This window comes from Zingiber officinale, chromosome 6A (genome assembly GCF_018446385.1).
Source record: "Zingiber officinale cultivar Zhangliang chromosome 6A, Zo_v1.1, whole genome shotgun sequence".
In the NCBI taxonomy this organism is placed as follows: domain Eukaryota; kingdom Viridiplantae; phylum Streptophyta; class Magnoliopsida; order Zingiberales; family Zingiberaceae; genus Zingiber; species Zingiber officinale.
The window spans coordinates 56,018,275-56,036,365 of record NC_055997.1 but is presented as its reverse complement, the minus strand read 5'-3'; the positions used below and the strand labels follow the sequence as shown (position 1 = coordinate 56,036,365).

The 18,091-nt window shown below is 37.8% G+C and overlaps 1 non-coding gene across 1 annotated transcript; it reads left to right on the top strand.

The window, feature by feature from the left end:
* Positions 1-1,050: 1,050 nt before the first annotated feature.
* LOC121998826 lies at positions 1,051-1,158 on the top strand. The gene has a single exon (XR_006116618.1). It is a non-coding gene; the product is annotated as a small nucleolar RNA R71 (small nucleolar RNA).
* Positions 1,159-18,091: the final 16,933 nt, after the last annotated feature.

The following is an 18,091-nucleotide window of genomic DNA, read 5'->3' as shown; positions in this document are numbered from 1 at the left end:
TCGGCATTTGATGCAATGCATCTATTAAAGGAATTTCGATACAAAGTTCTTTGACTTTCTCCAGAAATTTATCAAATTCCTCATCTTTCTTTGTGTTGGCAAGTCTTTAGGGAAAATGAATTATTTGACATTGGATTATTGGTGGAGGAAGTTCTTCACTCTGAACAGTACCCTCCTCTTCTTGAGTGTTATATATGTGAGATGAGGAAGGAGAGGGACCTCCTTGAGTGTCAATTTCTTTATTGGAAGTAGTCACTTGGGGATCTACCAAGCTCCATCCACTTCGAAGCTCAATCCTATTACAATGCTCAATAGGATTTACATCTGTTCTTGGAAAAACCCTGGGTGCTCTTGAGGATGATGAAGCTATCTATGCCACTTGGCTATCAAGCATTTCCATGTGCTTTTCAAAATTTTCTATCCTTTGATTAAGTTGCTTGAGGTGATTTTTCATCTCTAATTGTGTAGCTAGAATCTCCTCAAGCAATTTTTCTATTCGGGACGGTTGATAGCTTTGTTGTTTCCTTAGTTGATAACTTTGTCTTTTACCAATTTGTTGCCCCTGATCTTGGTTATTTTGTAGGAAAAGTTTGGATGATTCTTCCAAGACAGATTATCTATATTAGAGTATGAGTTATTTTACCATGTGTGTTGAAGTTTCCAATAGCGTCACATTATTCAATATGAACTAATTGAGCAGAGATAACTCCATGTTTCATGCTTCCACATGATTCACATACTCCTACAACTGCGTTCACCATGTTAGTTCCCATAGACTTAAACTTCTTTGTTAAGACATTCATTTTTACTAATTTTAGATTTAAAGCATTAACGTCATATTTATCGGGTTCCTTAATAGGATTTCTAGGAAAAGAACTTTCACTTCTTTTTGATGTTCACTAATGATGGTTAAGAGTCACACTCTCTATTATTTCTTTGGCTTTATCAAGGCTCTTGATCATAAGTGCTCCCCCAACCATAGAGTCAAGAGATACCTTTGTATGATAATTAATTCTATTATAAAATGTGTGGATCACTAACCATTTTTCTAAGTCATGGTGTGGGCATTATCTGAGTATATTTTTGAATCTATCTCACGCTTCATAGAGAGATTAAGTGTCATTCTGTCTAAAGCTAGCAATTAAATTTCGTGTATGTGTTGTCTTGCTAGGTGGGTAGAACTTATCAAAAAAATAATTGCTCACACTGTTCCCAAGATGTAATGTTGTTTGCAGGTAATGAAGAGAGCCATAATTTTGCTCTATCCCTTAAAGAAAAGCCAAATAAGAGCAATCTAATCACTTCAGCTAGTACTCCATTTATCTTCATTGTTCTGTAAATTTCATAGAAAGCCTCTAGGTACTGATTTGGATCCTTATGTGCTCCTCCACCAAACTGATGTTGTTGCACCATAGTAATTATGATAGGCTTTATTTCAAGATTATTGGCTTCGATAGATGATCTTGTGATGTTAGATAGGAGTCCTCGAGTATAAGGTGTTGCATAATCTTTGAGATGTTTATTTGCCATTTTTGTTCTTGCTAGCTCCTCTTGTTGCTTCTGCATATCTCTGCTTATTCAGAAAGTCCTATTGATCTTAGGATCAAGAGGTAATAAATCTACTGTCAGGTTAGATCTATGCATACAAGAATAAGACTAAATCAAATAAAAATGAAAAAATTAGAAGTGCATAAATTAAATTGAAGAAAAATACAAAGTAAATAAATTAAAAGCTAAAAACAAAATGCAAAATTAAAGTGAAGAAAAGACAATGCAGAAATTAAAATAAGAAAATGCAAGATATATACGAAAAGGATATACAAAAATATTTACAAAAAGGAAAAGAAAATAATGTTTAGATTAACTCAAGTGTTTATCAACCAATGTTAAATGCATAAACCCCAACAATGACGCTAAAAACTTATTACGCTATCTGAAGTGCATGGTTACGTCGTTAGCAATAAATGAAATTGAACCCATAGAGATTGGGTTAAGCACTAGAGGCTTAGCACGGTGAATTAGCTAAACAATTGAGTGTTATGAATTTATGCACTAAAGGCAAGAGAGAAGCAAAGAGAAGAGAGAGCTAGAAAAGAGAGTTGGTTGAAGAAATTTGGTCAAGGGAAGAGTCCTAAGAGTTCGGTTTCGTTATGATTCTAATTAATATATTAAGAATTCTCCATCACCCCATCATCTGTCCTTATACGCATGTAGAAAGTATAACTCAATACTGACACTACCCAGCGATGGTCATGCCGGAGTGCTATCTCTATTGGTATTCGATGCTACTAAGTAGAAGAGGAAACTCAGGAAGTCCAGTTAAAAGGATACCCTTATCACTAAGGCTCCCCGGTCATACGTTCATTAGGTTATGCAAGACACTTACTAACATAGGATTAGAAGTAGCCCATTAAACCTGATTCGATGCTTCTTTGTGGAGAATTATCCTCCCTTTCAAGAAGATACTCTAGATATCCGGTTAAATGGATACCCTTAGCACTAAGGCTCCTCGGTTATACAATCTAGAGCATCCCCTTTATGGGGCTAACAAATCATTACAATCATTCAATCAAACATGAGATTTAAAAATAAATACTTCACGCATGTTTAATCAAATAGATACAAGGCATAAATATGTCATACGGATAGGAAATTGGCAAATTCAAAGAGTATACATCAATTACATATCACAACTACTCCCTTAATCCTAGAACAAATGAATCTACTCCATAACAATAGGATATGAATCCAAAGGCATAGAAATTGCAAGCTTAAAAACTCAATCTAAGAAGAAGAGGAAGGTCTTCAGATCCAATCCTATACTTTTGGAGATGAAGGAGAGGGCGGAAACAACTTTGGATCGTCAATTGGGGCATGAAGGATGAGCAAATCTGGACCAAAATTGATCTCCCCAAAGGGAAAACCCTCCTCCCCTAAAAAGAGTAAGAACACCCCATTTATAGGGTAGGGCACGACCCTAGGCATGGGTCATGTCATGGTTGTGACTTTTGGCATGACCACACTATGAATAGGCTCTGGAGGAAGAGCACAGTCATGTGAAACCACACGGCCTGACCTCGACTGGGCACGGGCGAGGCACGATCAAACCATGTGGCTGTCTACCTTGAAGGGTCATGGTCGTGCCTTTGGGCACGACCGTGGTCTGCTTGCTCTCGAGTGAAGAGACACAGTCATGCCAAGGCCATGATCGGACTCTGTTCTCCTTCTTGGATCTTTCCGTAGCATGCCTTAGCTCCATTTTCACTCTAAAAATGTATCCTGTCAAGAAAAATCAAGAAAGAGCAGATCTCTAACAAAGAAAGTAATTATACTGAAAATATGATAAAGAGGAGTGTAATAACATAGAACATACTCAAAGAAAATAAGTGAATGTGCGCCAAAGTATGGATAAAGTGTATATAATCTACGCACATCACTTATCCTTATCCTTATCTAAATCATAAAGATGAACTAGATATTTTGCCATACCTTCTTCTATGATAACTTTTCTAACAACTCAACAATCTAGACCGAACCCAGTCGGTCTACCGAACTGCTAGTTCGGTCTATTGAATTAGTTTGGGTCAGATTCGACCTGAGTCAAGTCTAGTTCACCCATTTGTGTTTGTCTTCTCTCTATTTTGCTTTCAACTCTAGATTCTTGCAAAACAACTATACAAAATATAAACAAGTAATCTATCCTATATTTGTAAATCTACCTGACCTACTAGGTTTACCTTTTACTTGGAGGTCCCTCTAAATCTACCACCTAAGGGTCAATCCCTTAGGATCAAGTCACACTCCTGTAAGTCGACCTAACTTACTAGGCTTACCTTTTGCTTGAAGATTCCTCCTCTAAGTTTACCACCTAAGGGTCAATCTCTTATAATCAAGTCGTACTCTTGTAAGCTAAGTCAACCCGACTTAGTAGGCTTCAAGCTTATACTACATCCAAGACTTTACCACTAAGGCTTACTACTTAAGATTTCCACTGCCTACCTTCACTTAGTAGGACTTCCATCATCTAATTTCACTCACCAGTACTTTTACCACCTAGTTTCACTCATTAGGGTCTAACTTTACTTAGTAGGACTTTCACTTTCTGGCTTCACTCACCAGAGCTTAGCTTCACTCATCAAAGCTTAGCTTCACTCATCAAAGCTTAGTTTCACTACTAGAACTTTCACCTTCGTGGTTCACTCACCAAGGCCTAACTTCACTCACTAGGAGTTTATCTTGCCTAACCTTCAGTTAAGACTTCCTCTACTAGTCATCTGGTCATGATTAGACTTCTCTTTATTAGTCATCTAGTCAACTTTGACCTAACTAAACTTCACTCACTTCCGAATATCAAATCTTATTTGGATCAAACCTTGGTCAATTTAATCATACCTTATTATATTATCAAACATTAAACCCCTGAAGGTTGATTGTTATTATCTGGTACTCTCTGCATTAACATAAACAACCTACAAGTTAAATTAACAAGTTCTCTTGCTTTTAGCTTAACAAGGATACACACATTAATTATGTAAATAAAATAACATAAAGATGAAATAAGAGGTAAAAGTTTACTTGGTTGCAACTTGAGTGGTTGTTAATCTAAGGCAATTGAAAGCACTAAAGAAACTCCTTCTTTAATAAAGGTCGAAGGCGGAGAAGCCCCTTACAATAGTTGAAAGGTTAGAAAGAAATACAGAAGTTAAGAAAATGAGTCTTATTTCATTTGGAGTTCAAGGGCTCTATTAATAGCTTATTAGTTGAAATTGACAATTTGCTTATATGGCATCATATGGGCACCTAGAAGCAATCTAGGTGCTTAGAGTTGATGAAACTCTATTCGGATCTGCAATGGCTCCGCCAATGGCTTTGCTAAGTCAGCACGATTCTAAGCACCTGGAACTGATTCAACCGCATGGTCTTCAACCTGCTCTTATTTGCTAACAAAGATCGGCGTGATGTGGTAGTATGATTTTGGGCACATCGAATCTATTCAGGCGCTTGGAATGGTCAACTCAAAAATTGATCATTCTTCATCCCGGATGCTTGGGTGATGCTTCAGACATCCATAATTGAGCTCGCATGAATTCAACTCAGTCTTTCTCCTTGAGCAGTATTCCTCCTGACTTCTCATCCCTCGGATGCACCGTGTGTATCCTTCACACTCCACTGGTATAGTCTTTCACAGCTCCTCATCCCTCAGATTCACCGAGTCTGTCGGCTCCCTTCTCATGTTATCATTCTCACTTGCTATGTTTTTTGCTCGACTTCTCATGCTCCTAAATTCCTGTACACTTAGACTAAGACATCAAAACACACATGACCTAACTTAACTCAGTTGATCAATATCAAAACTAACGTGAGGTACTTACAATCTTTCCCTTTTTGATATGCATCAACCTGAGTCAAAGTTAGGGAAAACAAACAATAAATTATTTATGTCAAAATAATTTTTAAACATGAAATTTACAATGCAATTTAGTCCTTCTCCTAAATTTAACACTACTCTCCCCTTTGATCACATCAAAAATATAAAGTAAATAAAAATAGCATAGAAAATTTTTAAAAAGTCTAGAGGTTCTAGATATATGGTGAAAGTATTGGGTAATTTTTCACAATTATTTTACAAATAAAATGATTTCTAAGAATTATGCTTTAAAACTGCCAGATAAAATTAAAAAAAATATGTCAAATTGGTAAAAAAAATTGAAATTTTTTGTCAAGATGTGGAATGCTACTACTTCACATAGAAAAATATTTGGTGATGAAAAACCATTATTCTTATAGTTAAAATAAATATTCTGTATACAAATAGTTATTGTTAAATTAAATATTTAAAAATAGATTTCAATGGAAAAAAATCTTAACAAATTTTCTAACATGCAAAATATAATGATTATCAACAAAATAATCAATTTTTTTTTTAAATTTATCATCAAAAATTTTTATTTTTAAAAATTTAATTTTCATTAAGAAATTCATTAAAAATTATTAAGAGGTTGAAAATTTTTATTTTTGTTTTTTTTTTTTTTTTGCTAATAGATAACATATTTTTTTTATCAAAAAAAGTTTAAACAAAAACAACCAAATAGAAAGGATATGAAAACTAATTTTGTCAATAATGTTAATAATTAAATTAATTTTTAGCAATTAAATTATCTCTAGCAAAAAAAATCTAATGAGTGAAAATAGATTCTGGGATCCAAAATAAATTTTTACATATTAGATTTATCAAGTATTTTTGTGAAATATCATATTTCAACACTTTTATAATTTGACCCTTACGATTTCTAACATATCAATTAAGTCCACTATATCGGTGTTGCACAATTGAATTTAGATAGATTGAATCTTTTCCGAACTTCAATATTTCTATTTTTTCTTTTAGTTTTGCATTTAAGTTTATCAAAATCTTCTAGTATGCATGCATAATCTTTCTTTGAATTTATATATTTGGTCATAGTTTTACATAGTGATTTACTTACATTTTAATAACATCATACATTTTTCAGAAGGTAAGAGTCGTACTTTACCTATTGTGTCAGATTCGTAGGTGGATGCTCTCCCTTCATCAATGCTCTCTCTTAAGGTGTCTTCATTGTTTGCTTCTTGATAGCTTGTCATTAGTATAAGTCCAACATATTCTTCTGTCTCAGACTCTTCTGACGACGACTCACTCCATGTTGGTTAGAGGTTCCTTTACTTGGACCTTCTTGTCCTTGTTAGCAATTCGAGCCGCAAAAATCATTTTTTGCGTTGCGGAAATCCTGAAGCTAGCCACGGATCCGTGTGAAGATAAATAAAGTTGTACATGTACATGTTTGTCTACACTAGATCTACCTTAGATCTACATGAAAAAGAAGTATACCCTTGTAGTGATGCCCTTCGCTTATCCCGCTCGTCCAAACAGTTGTTGGATCTCGTAGAGTGTCAAGTGTACTCCTCTACACGTATCCACACAGACAAAAGGTGGAGAGAACCACTTAGAGTGTGCTAGCACCCTTGAGAGGTCTCGACAATGGAGGAGAAGGAGAGCAAGAGAAGAGAGGAAGAGGAAGAAGAAGCCTTGAATGAGAATTCACTCACCACTAATGTGGTCGGCTACTAAATGAGAGATTTTAAACCTCCATGTAATACCAAGAGTCATGGCTCTTGGTCTCCCTCATAAGGTGGCACACATTGATGTAGCCTTGATGATATAGAACGCCATCATTGGCCGGCCCATGCCAAGTCACCATGACATGGCATTTGGTCAAGTCAAACTTGACCCTTCATTTTCCCTCTCAAGTCAAGTTAAACTTGACCCCTTATCTCCCATGGTTGATCAAATCTAACATTTGATTCTAGTCAATTTAATTTAATGAATCTCTATTAGTAAGGACCCACGAGCAGGAATTAAGAAATTAATTTAAAATTTTATTTAAATTAATTAATTATGAATTTTTAGGAATTTTTGGGAGTTAAAATGAATTTCTACACATATTTCAGGGTAGAATAGTTAATGGTGAGGAAGTTTTAAGATAATATCTAATTAAGTTAGAAGTTGATAAATCTAATTACCCTAAGTTAAAATTGTTAACCAAAATCATTAACCTAGGTATAAATCCCTAATTTCTCGCCGATTCTCTTCACTGTGCTTCCCAAAATCGTCGTTACTCTTCTTCTCCTCCATTGTGGTCTTCGACCCACCTCGTCACCGGCTGTGAGATCTGGTCAGACGCCTTCCCACGTCGGTGAGCAGTGGAGTACACGTCGACCGGACACAGATGGCCTACACACACTCCCCGTCGGCACAACAACATAGTGCTAGGGATCCCGCCGGCGATGCAAGAAGGGAAAGGCAAGTTCATACCCTTTATGAATGAGTGAGATCTGTGAGGTAGGGAATTAGAACATAGGAGGTACTGAAGTGCCTTTTATGAGCTCCGATTGTCTCATTTCGTGAAGCTTTTGACCGGTTCGGGGTTTTCGTGCTATTCCTGGTCGCTATTGTGCGTTCTTGACTCATCGTTTGGCTTTCCGGTGATTTCTGCAATGGATTTGGGCTTTGATGTGTTTAGCTTGTTACTGTGAGGGTCGTGTTGAATTTGTTATTTGATGAGTTCCTCCTTCGTAGAGTATTGTTGTGCTTTGAGGTTTCATTGGAGTTCTTGTTTGGTCCCCATGATTTTGTAGCTTGCGCCAGAACATTCTGTATCGATCGAGTTCGTGTTCAGTGGAATCATCTATTTACGGGTTTCCTCGTAGTGTTTGCTTGTCTCGATTGGATTTGGGATCTGATTTTTCTCCATGTTGTTGACGTTGTGAGTTCTGAATGTTACCTGTTTGCTTATTTGTCTGGCCGAGATGTATTGGTGGAATAAGTTGTGTTTGGGTAGTCTACGTAGCCCTGGGTTTGGTTTTGTTCCTGTAAGGTTCTCCAATCAGTTTTGAGGATGATTGTTTCAATTTTTGGGTTCTTGATAGCTTCAGATAGAGTGTTGGTGGTTTACGCTATGGTGGCTTACGTTTTATTCCTTCCTGCTGCTCAGGTTGTGTTGATATGCTCTTTAGCTGTGTACTGTGTTGGTTTCATGTGGCTTAGCATGGTTTTCGTGGGAGGTTCGTTGTTGATTTACTACTGTAGTTGGTTGAGATTGTGGTGTGAATTTCGGTTGCAGTTTTGTTTTCGTGGGGTTTCTGTGTAGTGGTAGGATTTAAATTCTTATGTGCTCTTAGTTCCTACCGAAGTGTTTTTGATCAAGTTGACAGTTGATTTGTGTTTAATTGTTGAAGTTTTCCTTGTGATTTTGTTGTGGTTTGCGGTATTGGTTCGTGTAACAGGATTCAAGTATTTCCATGATAGTTTCAATATTGTGATCTGTCCTCTGTTTTGAAATGCATGATCTATATTGTGATTTGTTCTCTATTCTGGTATGTAGGATTTATATTGTGATATGTTCTTCGTTCTGATATGTATGACTTATATTGTGACATGTTCTCGATTTTGATTTGTATGATTTATATTGTGATCTGTACTCTATTATGATATGCATGATTTATATTATGTATTCTTAAGTTATGCATGTTTGGATATGGAAGGGTCCTTGTGAATTGATATGCCTAAGGAATAAATGAAGAATGTTACTGTTATAGGAGCGAATATAGAAAGAATGACTGGAATATGCTATGGAATGAATGACTAGAATTTATTATGGTTATATGAATCTTATGTGGCTAATTGGATGTATATGAGCATATGTGGTAGCAGTACGGGATGGGTGACCCGGAATGAGCTCCGGGGAGGGCCCATCCAAACTTGACTGATATGGTTAGCTTCGGCTATATGACTGGTTGCATGTTCTCTACGAGGTACCTCTAGGTTCATGGGACTGTTGACTGGCTCTAATTGTGGTTACCGGATATGTGACATATTCACCCTATTAGCTACGTGGGATCACCATTGCATGTTATATCTTTCATATATCGAACTTGGTTGTGTTATGGCTTCTTTTAAAGACTTCTAGTTGTTATTTCTACTACTTTATGGAGATCTTCATATTCATATTGGTCTGTACTTGCTGGGTCGTAGACTCACCACATTTATGTTACAGGTGAGGACGTTTACTAGGAGCATGTGGACGGAGTAGGCGAGGAGGCGAGATGGACGCACGACACTGTCCAAACGTATAGGAGTGCAAAGCATACTCGTTCTATTGTGAGAGGTTCTTCCTTAGTATAGGGAGAGATTTGAGAATTCCGTGTTACTTTTTATTAAACTCTTATTGGGATGATGTCATTTACATTGGATAAGATAAATCAGTATGATGGTGTTGCACTACGGTTATCTACATAGCAGAGGTCGAGAGGGTTGTTTAAAAAAAAAAACTTGAGGGTTGAACACGGGATGTTTCAGTTGGTATCAGAGCAATCACTCCTAAAGGACAGTGTGCGCTTGTCATCTCGTCAGAAACTCGGCTACTTCTGTCCACAAGTTTGTAAGATTTCCTTCATTATAGTTCTAAATTTGAATGGTGAATTATAACGTACTTAAATAAACAACTTTAGCTTATGTCTAGAGGTCCTTTGTCATTAGATGCAAAATGTGTTTAGGTAATTTCCATAAGTGAACAATGCAAGGACCAAATGGAAAGATAAGATATATACCTAAGGAATTCTTGATAGTTTGTAATGAACTTAAGCATTTTGTAGGTGATCTGAGAGCAACCGTAGGAACAAATCAACTTGCATTGTTATATTAGTTTCCATTGTATGATTGGCCCCAGCGGCACCTACCAAATCTTACCCTTTGAAGTCATTAACCTGTATACTTGATCTTGATCCTTTTGCTTGTCACGTCTTTTGCAGTAAATTTTGACTGAGATTCCCACTGTAACAAGTAACAACTTTCAAGTCATCAATGAACAATGTGGTATAAATATTGATCATGTCCATACTCTATATAAAATGGAGCCCAATACATTTTTTTTTTTAAGTAGTTCACCCAACTAATGTTATTTGTTTTTTTTTCAAGTTAAAATTATGACTTGTTAGCTACATAATTTGACTCTGTTATCAATCATGTTTTATGCTTAAAATTAATTATGAATTTTTAGGAATTTTTGGGAGTTAAAATGAATTTCTACACATATTTCAGGGTAGAATAGTTAATGGTGAGGAAGTTTAAGATAATACCTAATTAAGTTAGAAGTTGATAAATCTAATTACCCTAAGTTAAAATCGTTAACCAAAATCATTAACCTAGGTATAAATCCCAAATTTCTCGCCGATTCTCTTCACTGTGCTTTCCAAAATCGCCGTTATTCTTCTTTTCCTCCATTGTGGTCTTCGACCCACCTCGTCACCGGCTGTGAGATCTGGTCAGACTCCTTCCCACGTCGGCGAGCGGTGGAGTACACGTCGATCGGACACAGATGGCCTAAACACACTCCCAGTCGGCACAACAACATAGTGCTAGGGATCCCGCCGGCGATGCAAGAAGGGAAAGGCAAGCTCATACCCTTTATGAATGAGTGAGATATGTGAGGTAGGGAATTAGAACATAGGAGGTACTGAAGTGCCTTTTATGAGCTCCGATTGTCTCATTTCGTGAAGCTTTTGACCGATTTGGGGTTTTCGTGCTATTCCTGGTCGCTATTGTGCATTCTTGACTCATCGTTTGGCTTTCCGGTGATTTCTACAACGGATTTGGGCTTTGATGTGTTTAGCTTGTTACTGTGAGGGTCGTGCTGAATTTGTTATTTGATGAGTTCCTCCTCCGTAGAGTATTGTTGTGCTTTAAGGTTTCATTGGAGTTCTTGTTTGGTCCCCATGATTTTGTAGCTTGCGCCAGAACATTCTGTATCGATCGAGTTCGTGTTCAGTGGAATCGTCTATTTACGGGTTTCCTCGTAGTGTTTGCTTGTCTCGATTGGATTTGGGATCTGATTTTTCTCCATGTTGTTGACGTTGTGAGTTCTGAATGTTACCTGTTTGCTTATTTGTCTGGCCGAGATGTATTGGTGGAATAAGTTGCGTTTGGGTGGTCTACGTAGCCCTGGGTTTGGTTTTGTTCCTATAAGGTTCTCCAATCAGTTTTGAGGATGATTGTTTCAATTTTTGGGTTCTTGATAGCATCGGATAGAGTGTTGGTGGTTTACGCTATGGTGGCTTACGTTTTATTCCTTCCTGCTGCTCTGGTTGTGTTGATCTGCTCTTTAGCTGTGTACTGTGTTGGTTTCATGTGGCTTAGCATGGTTTTCGTGGGAGGTTCGTTGTTGATTTACTACTGTAGTTGGTTGAGATTGTGGTGTGAATTTCGGTTGCTGTTTTGTTTTCGTGGGGTTTCTGTGTAGTGGTAGGATTTAAATTCTTATGTGCTCTTAGTTCCTACCGAAGTGTTTTTGATCAAGTTGACAGTTGATTTGTGTTTAATTGTTGAAGTTTTCCTTGTGATTTTGATGTGGTTTGCGGTATTGGTTCGTGTAACAGGATTCAAGTATTTCCATGATAGTTTCAATATTGTGATCTGTCCTCTGTTTTGAAATGCATGATCTATAGTGATTTGTTCGCTATTCTGGTATGTAGGATTTATATTGTGATATGTTCTTCGTTCTGATATGTATGACTTATATTGTGACATGTTCTCTATATTGATTTGTATGATTTATATTGTGATCTGTACTCTATTATGATATGCATGATTTATATTATGTATTCTTAAGTTATGCATGTTTGGATATGGAAGGGTCCTTGTGAATTGATATGCCTAAGGAATAAATGAAGAATGCTACTGTTATAGGAGCGAATATAGAAAGAATGACTGGAATATGCTATGGAATGAATGACTAGAATTTATTATGGTTATATGAATCTTATGTGGCTAATTGGATGTATATGAGCATATGTGGTAGCAGTACGGGATGTGTGACCCGGGATGAGCTCCGGGGAGGGCCCATCCAAACTTGACTGATATGGTTAGCTTCGGCTATATGACTAGATGCATGTTCTCTACGAGGTACCTCTAGGTTCATGGGACTGTTGACTGGCTCTAATTGTGGTTACTGGATATGTGACATATTCACCCTATTAGCTACGTGGAATCACCATTGCATGTTATATCTTTCATATATAGAACTTGGGTTGTGTTATGGCTTCTTTTAAAGACTTCTAGTTGCTATTTCTACTACTTTATGGAGATCTTCATATTCATATTGGTCTGTACTTGCTGGGTCGTAGACTCACCACATTTATGTTACAGGTGAGGACGTTTACTAGGAGCATGTGGACGGAGTAGGCGAGGAGGCGAGATGGACGCACGACACTGTCCAGACGTATAGGAGTGCAAAGCATACTCGTTCTATTGTGAGAGGTTCTTCCTTAGTATAGGGAGAGATTTGAGAATTCCGTGTTACTTTTTATTAAACTCTTATTGGGATGATGTCATTTACATTGGATAAGATAAATCATTATGATGGTTTTGCACTACAGTTATCTACATAGCAGAGGTCGAGAGGGTTGTTTGAAAAAAAAACTTGAGGGTTGAACACGGGATGTTTCACTATTCATTGGTTTAAATTGACTCAATGAATCATAGTCTAAACTAGACTCATTCGACACATGAATCAAATTGAGTCCAACTCAATTAGTCTAATTTGGATTACTCTTAATCCAACTTGGTTTATCACATGAACCTAATCCTCTTGGTCCATCATATGAACCTAATCTCCATCTAATTGCCCTTTGTGTGTGACCCTATAGGTTCTTGTAGCGTTGACAATGCTCCTAAACTCATTTAGAAACATAAGTAATGAGCGGTATCTAGAAACACATCATTACTATCCAAGTTACAAGAATGTTGAGATCCAACATCACCATTATGACTACTAATTGTGACTCTCACAATATGTGACAATGTCCTTCTATCCTTGACATCTAGATTGATCAATTGAGACATGGACCGTGTCATCCTCTAATCAATCTATGTCTAGAACTCCAAGTAGACTCACTCTAATCAAATAAGCTCAATATCTCATATTGACTTATTTGGGCATGACCATGCACTTATTGGTCTTACTCTATCAAGAATCATGATATCACTCCTGTCATATAGGAGGGATAGATCCCATCTACATCACTCGCATCCCTCCGCATAATTTGTTACATACCCAGTAGTCGTTTTTATAGTTCACCCATTTACGAGTGACGTTTGACGAAGCCAAAGTATGCAACTCCTTATGTAGGGAACCATGGTGACTTCAGGTCCAAGGACTGATAGTCATACTAATAGTCACATGAGAAAGTATATGACACTCATATAAGGATCCATGATACTTTCTCATAGCGGGTCATTCAGTATACATTCTCCAATGCATACCCATGTGTCAACTTGATATCTAATATCTATGACTTGTGAGATCAAGTCATCGAGTTGACCTACATGCTAGTCTCAGCGGATTAACATTGTCCCTGAATGTCAATACTTGACTAGGAATGATTAAGAGTAGTGTTCTCTATATTATCTCACTATCAATTCAACCAATCGATTGATATAGATAAGAACCTTCAACTCAAGAATGCTATTATACTTAGTTATTTGGCACCAATACAAGTAAGTATAATAACCATAAGGAAATGCCTTTATAAATATATAGGAATATGATACATCGAGTCCATACAACAATCATCACATGATTGGCTCTAGGGCTCTCACTAATAATCTCCCACTAGCATTAGTGCCAATCAGGGTAGGCTCTAACACCCAATGACTTAGTGTGTCCATCATGCTTTCTTTGTGCCAAAGCAATGGTCAAGGGATCAGCGACGTTAGCCTCTGTGGGTACTCTGCAAATTTTCACATCTCCTCTATCGATGATCTCTCGAATGAGATGGAAGTGCTGTAGTATGTGTTTGGTCCGCTGGTGTGAGCAAGGTTCCTTAGCCTACGCAATTGCTCCATTGTTGTCACAATAGAGCTCTATAGAATCTGCTATACTAGGAACCACCCCAAGCTCAATAATGAACTTACGAATCCAAACTGTCTCCTTTGTTGCTTCTGATGCAGCAATATACTCGGCCTCTGTTGTAGAATCAGCAACTGTGTCCTGCTTCAAAATCTTCCAGCTCACAGCACCACTATTCAAGCAAAATACAAACCCAGACTGCGATCTATAATCATCCTGGTCAGTTTGGAAACTAGCATCACTGTAATCCTTTACAACTAGCTGGCCATCGCCTCCATATATCAAGAAAAATTCTTTAGTCCTTCTCAAGTACTTAAGAATATTCTTGACCACTATCCAGTGACGTTCACCTAGATCTGACTGGTATCTGCTCGTCATGCTCAAAGCATACGATACATCAGGACGAGTACATAGCATGACATACATGATAGATCCTATGGCTGAAGCATAATGGATCTTATCCATGCAGTCTCTCCTCTCTAGAGGAGAGACTTTGAGTCTTCGAAAGACTACACCACATGACATCGATAGAAATCCTTTCTTGAAATTCTGCATGGTAAACCGTAGTAATACCGTGTCAACATATGTACTTTGACTTAGGCCAAGCAATCTCTTAGATCTATCTCTATAGATCTTTATGCCTAGAATACAGGCGGCTTCACCTAAGTCCTTCATTGAGAAACAATTCCCCAGCCAAGTCTTTACAGACTGCAGCAAAGGGATGTCATTTCCAATGAGTAGTATGTCATCCACATACAATACAAGGAAGACAACTGTGTTCCCAACAACCTTCTTGTAGACACAGGGTTCATCTTCATTCTTGATGAAACCAAACTTTTTGATCACATCATCGAATCGAAGATTCCAGCTCTGAGAAGCTTGCTTTAGTCCATAAATGAACTTATACAGCTTGCATACTCTGTCAGTATGCAATGGATCTACAAAACCCTCAGGTTGTGTCATGTACACATCCTCGAGAAAGTTTCCATTCAGAAACGTGGTTTTGACATCCATCTGCTAGATCTCATAATCGTGGTATGCTGCAATAGCAAGCATGATCCGAATGGACTTAAACATCGCTACTGGAGAAAAAGTTTCATTATAGTCAATACCATGAATTTGCTTGAAACCTTTAGCTACCAAACGACCCTTATAGGTAATAAGTCCATCCATGTCAGTCTTTCTCTTAAAGACCCACTTACACCCAATGGATTTAACACCTTCAGGTGGATCAACCAAAGTCCATACTTGGTTGGTGTACATAGATTCCATCTCGGATCTCATGGCCTCTAGCCATTTCTCAGAATCTGGTCTCATCACAACTTCATGATAGGAGGTAGGCTCATTCTCAATGAGCATAACGTCGTCATGATCAGACAAGAGAAATGAGTATCTCTCAGGCTAACAACGTACCCTATCAAACATGCGAAGAGGTAGGTCTACTTGAACTGGTTGTTGTTGCTCAACTCCTTGTGCAACAATCTCATCATCCACAACATTTTACGGTTCTAGTTCAACTTCCATCAAGGCTTCAGTGCTATGGTCAATATCTTGAACTTCTTCAAGATCGAACGTACTCCCATTAGTTTTTCTAGAAATAAAGTCCTTTTCTAGAAAAACCTCAGTCTTAGCCACAAAAACTTTGTGGTGATTGGGAATGTAGAATTAATATTCTTTCGTTTCCTTGGGATATCCTATAAAATAGCACTTATCGAATTTGGGTCCTAGTTTGTCCGAGACTTGACATCAAACGTAAGCCTCACAACCCCAAATCCTCATAAAAGATATCTAGGCACCTCTCCCAGTCCATATCCTATATGGTGTCTTTATCACAACTTTGGATGGAACACGGTTAACTGTGAAGGTCGCTGTGTCTAGAGCATATCCCCAAAAAGATATAGGAAGATCTGTGTGACTCATCATAGATCGTACCATATCTAATAGGGTACGATTCCTCCTTTCGGATACACCATTCCACTGTGGTGTTCCAGGAGGAGTGAGTTGGGATAGAATCCCACACTCAGCTAGATAGTCACGAAACTCATGGCTAAGGTATTCACCACCTCGATCTGATTGAAGTATCTTAATACTCTTGCCAAGCTGGTTTTGTACTTCATTCTTGAATTCTTTGAACTTTTCAAAGGATTGTGACTTATGTGTCATCAGATACACATAACTATATCTACTAAAGTCATCAGTAAATGTAATGAAGTACCTATAACCATCTCTGGCAGTGACATTGAAAGGGCCACATACATCACTATGTATAAGTCCTAACAAGTCAGTTGCTCTTTCGCTATGTCTATTAAAGGGAGTCTTGGTCATCTTGCCCAGTAGGCATGACTCGCATGTCTCATATGATTCAAAATCAAATGAGTCCAACAAACCATCTTTATAGAGCTGGGATAAGCGATTCTCATTTATATGACCTAGGCGACAATGCCAGAGATAGGTTCGGTTCATTTCATTTGACTTAAAACTTTTGGTACTTATGTTATGGATAGGGTTCTCTAAATCTAATGTAGAGTCCGTTCATCAGAGGTGCACTACAATAGAACATATCATTTAAATAAACAGAACAATATTTGTTCTTTATTATAAATGAAAAACCTTTCTTGTATAAACAAGAAACTGAAATGATGTTCTTTGTGAGAGCAGGCACATAAAAACATTCATCTAATTCTAGTACAAGCCCAGAGGGAAGAGATAGAAAGTAAGTTCCTACAGCAACAGCAACAACCCGTGCTCCATTGCCTACTCGTAGGTCCACCTCGCCCTTCGTCAATGCCCTGCTATTTCTTAGCGCCTGTACATTAGTACAAATGTGAGAAACACATCCGGTATCTAATACACAAGATGAAGAAATAGAAAGATTGACTTCTATAACATATATACCTAAAGTAGAAATCTCATTTTTCTTCTTCTTAAGATCTTCTAACTATCCTTTGCAGTTCCTCTTCCAGTGCCCGGTCTAACCGCAGTGGAAGCAGGTAGCATCCTTGGCAACACCTCCTTTATGTTTCATTACCTTGCCTTTGCCCTTGGCTTGGGACTTTCCCTTACCTTTAGGCTTGCCCTTGCCTTTATGCTTTTGTACCATCAAAATGGAGTTGGGCTTTACCTTCTTAAGGTTGAGCTCATCAGTTCGCAACATGCTTAGCAGCTCAGGCAGTCGCTTATCAATTTCGTTCATATTGTAATTTATGACAAATTGACTGTAACTTTCTGGCAAGGATTGCAAGATCAAGTCAGTGGTCAGTTCTTGGCCAAGTGGGAAATCTAACCTCTGTAGGTTCTCTATGTACCCAATCATCTTGAGTACATATGGACCCTACAGGAGTTCCATCTTGCATCTTGCACTGAAACAGTGCCTTAGAGATCTCGAATCTCTCGTGCCTTGCTTGTCCTTGATATAGTTGACGAAGATGTTCAACTATATCATAAGCAGTCATCAACTCGTGTTGCTTCTGAAGCTCAGAGTTCATGGTTGTGAGCATGAGGCATGACACATCTAATGCATCATCTTGATGCTTCTTATAAGTATCTCGGTCGGCTCGCGTGGCAGTGGCAGGAGGTGCCTCCGGAATGGGCTGCTCTAGGACGTACAGTTTTCTTTCTTGTGTGAGAACGATTCTCAGATTCCTGTACCA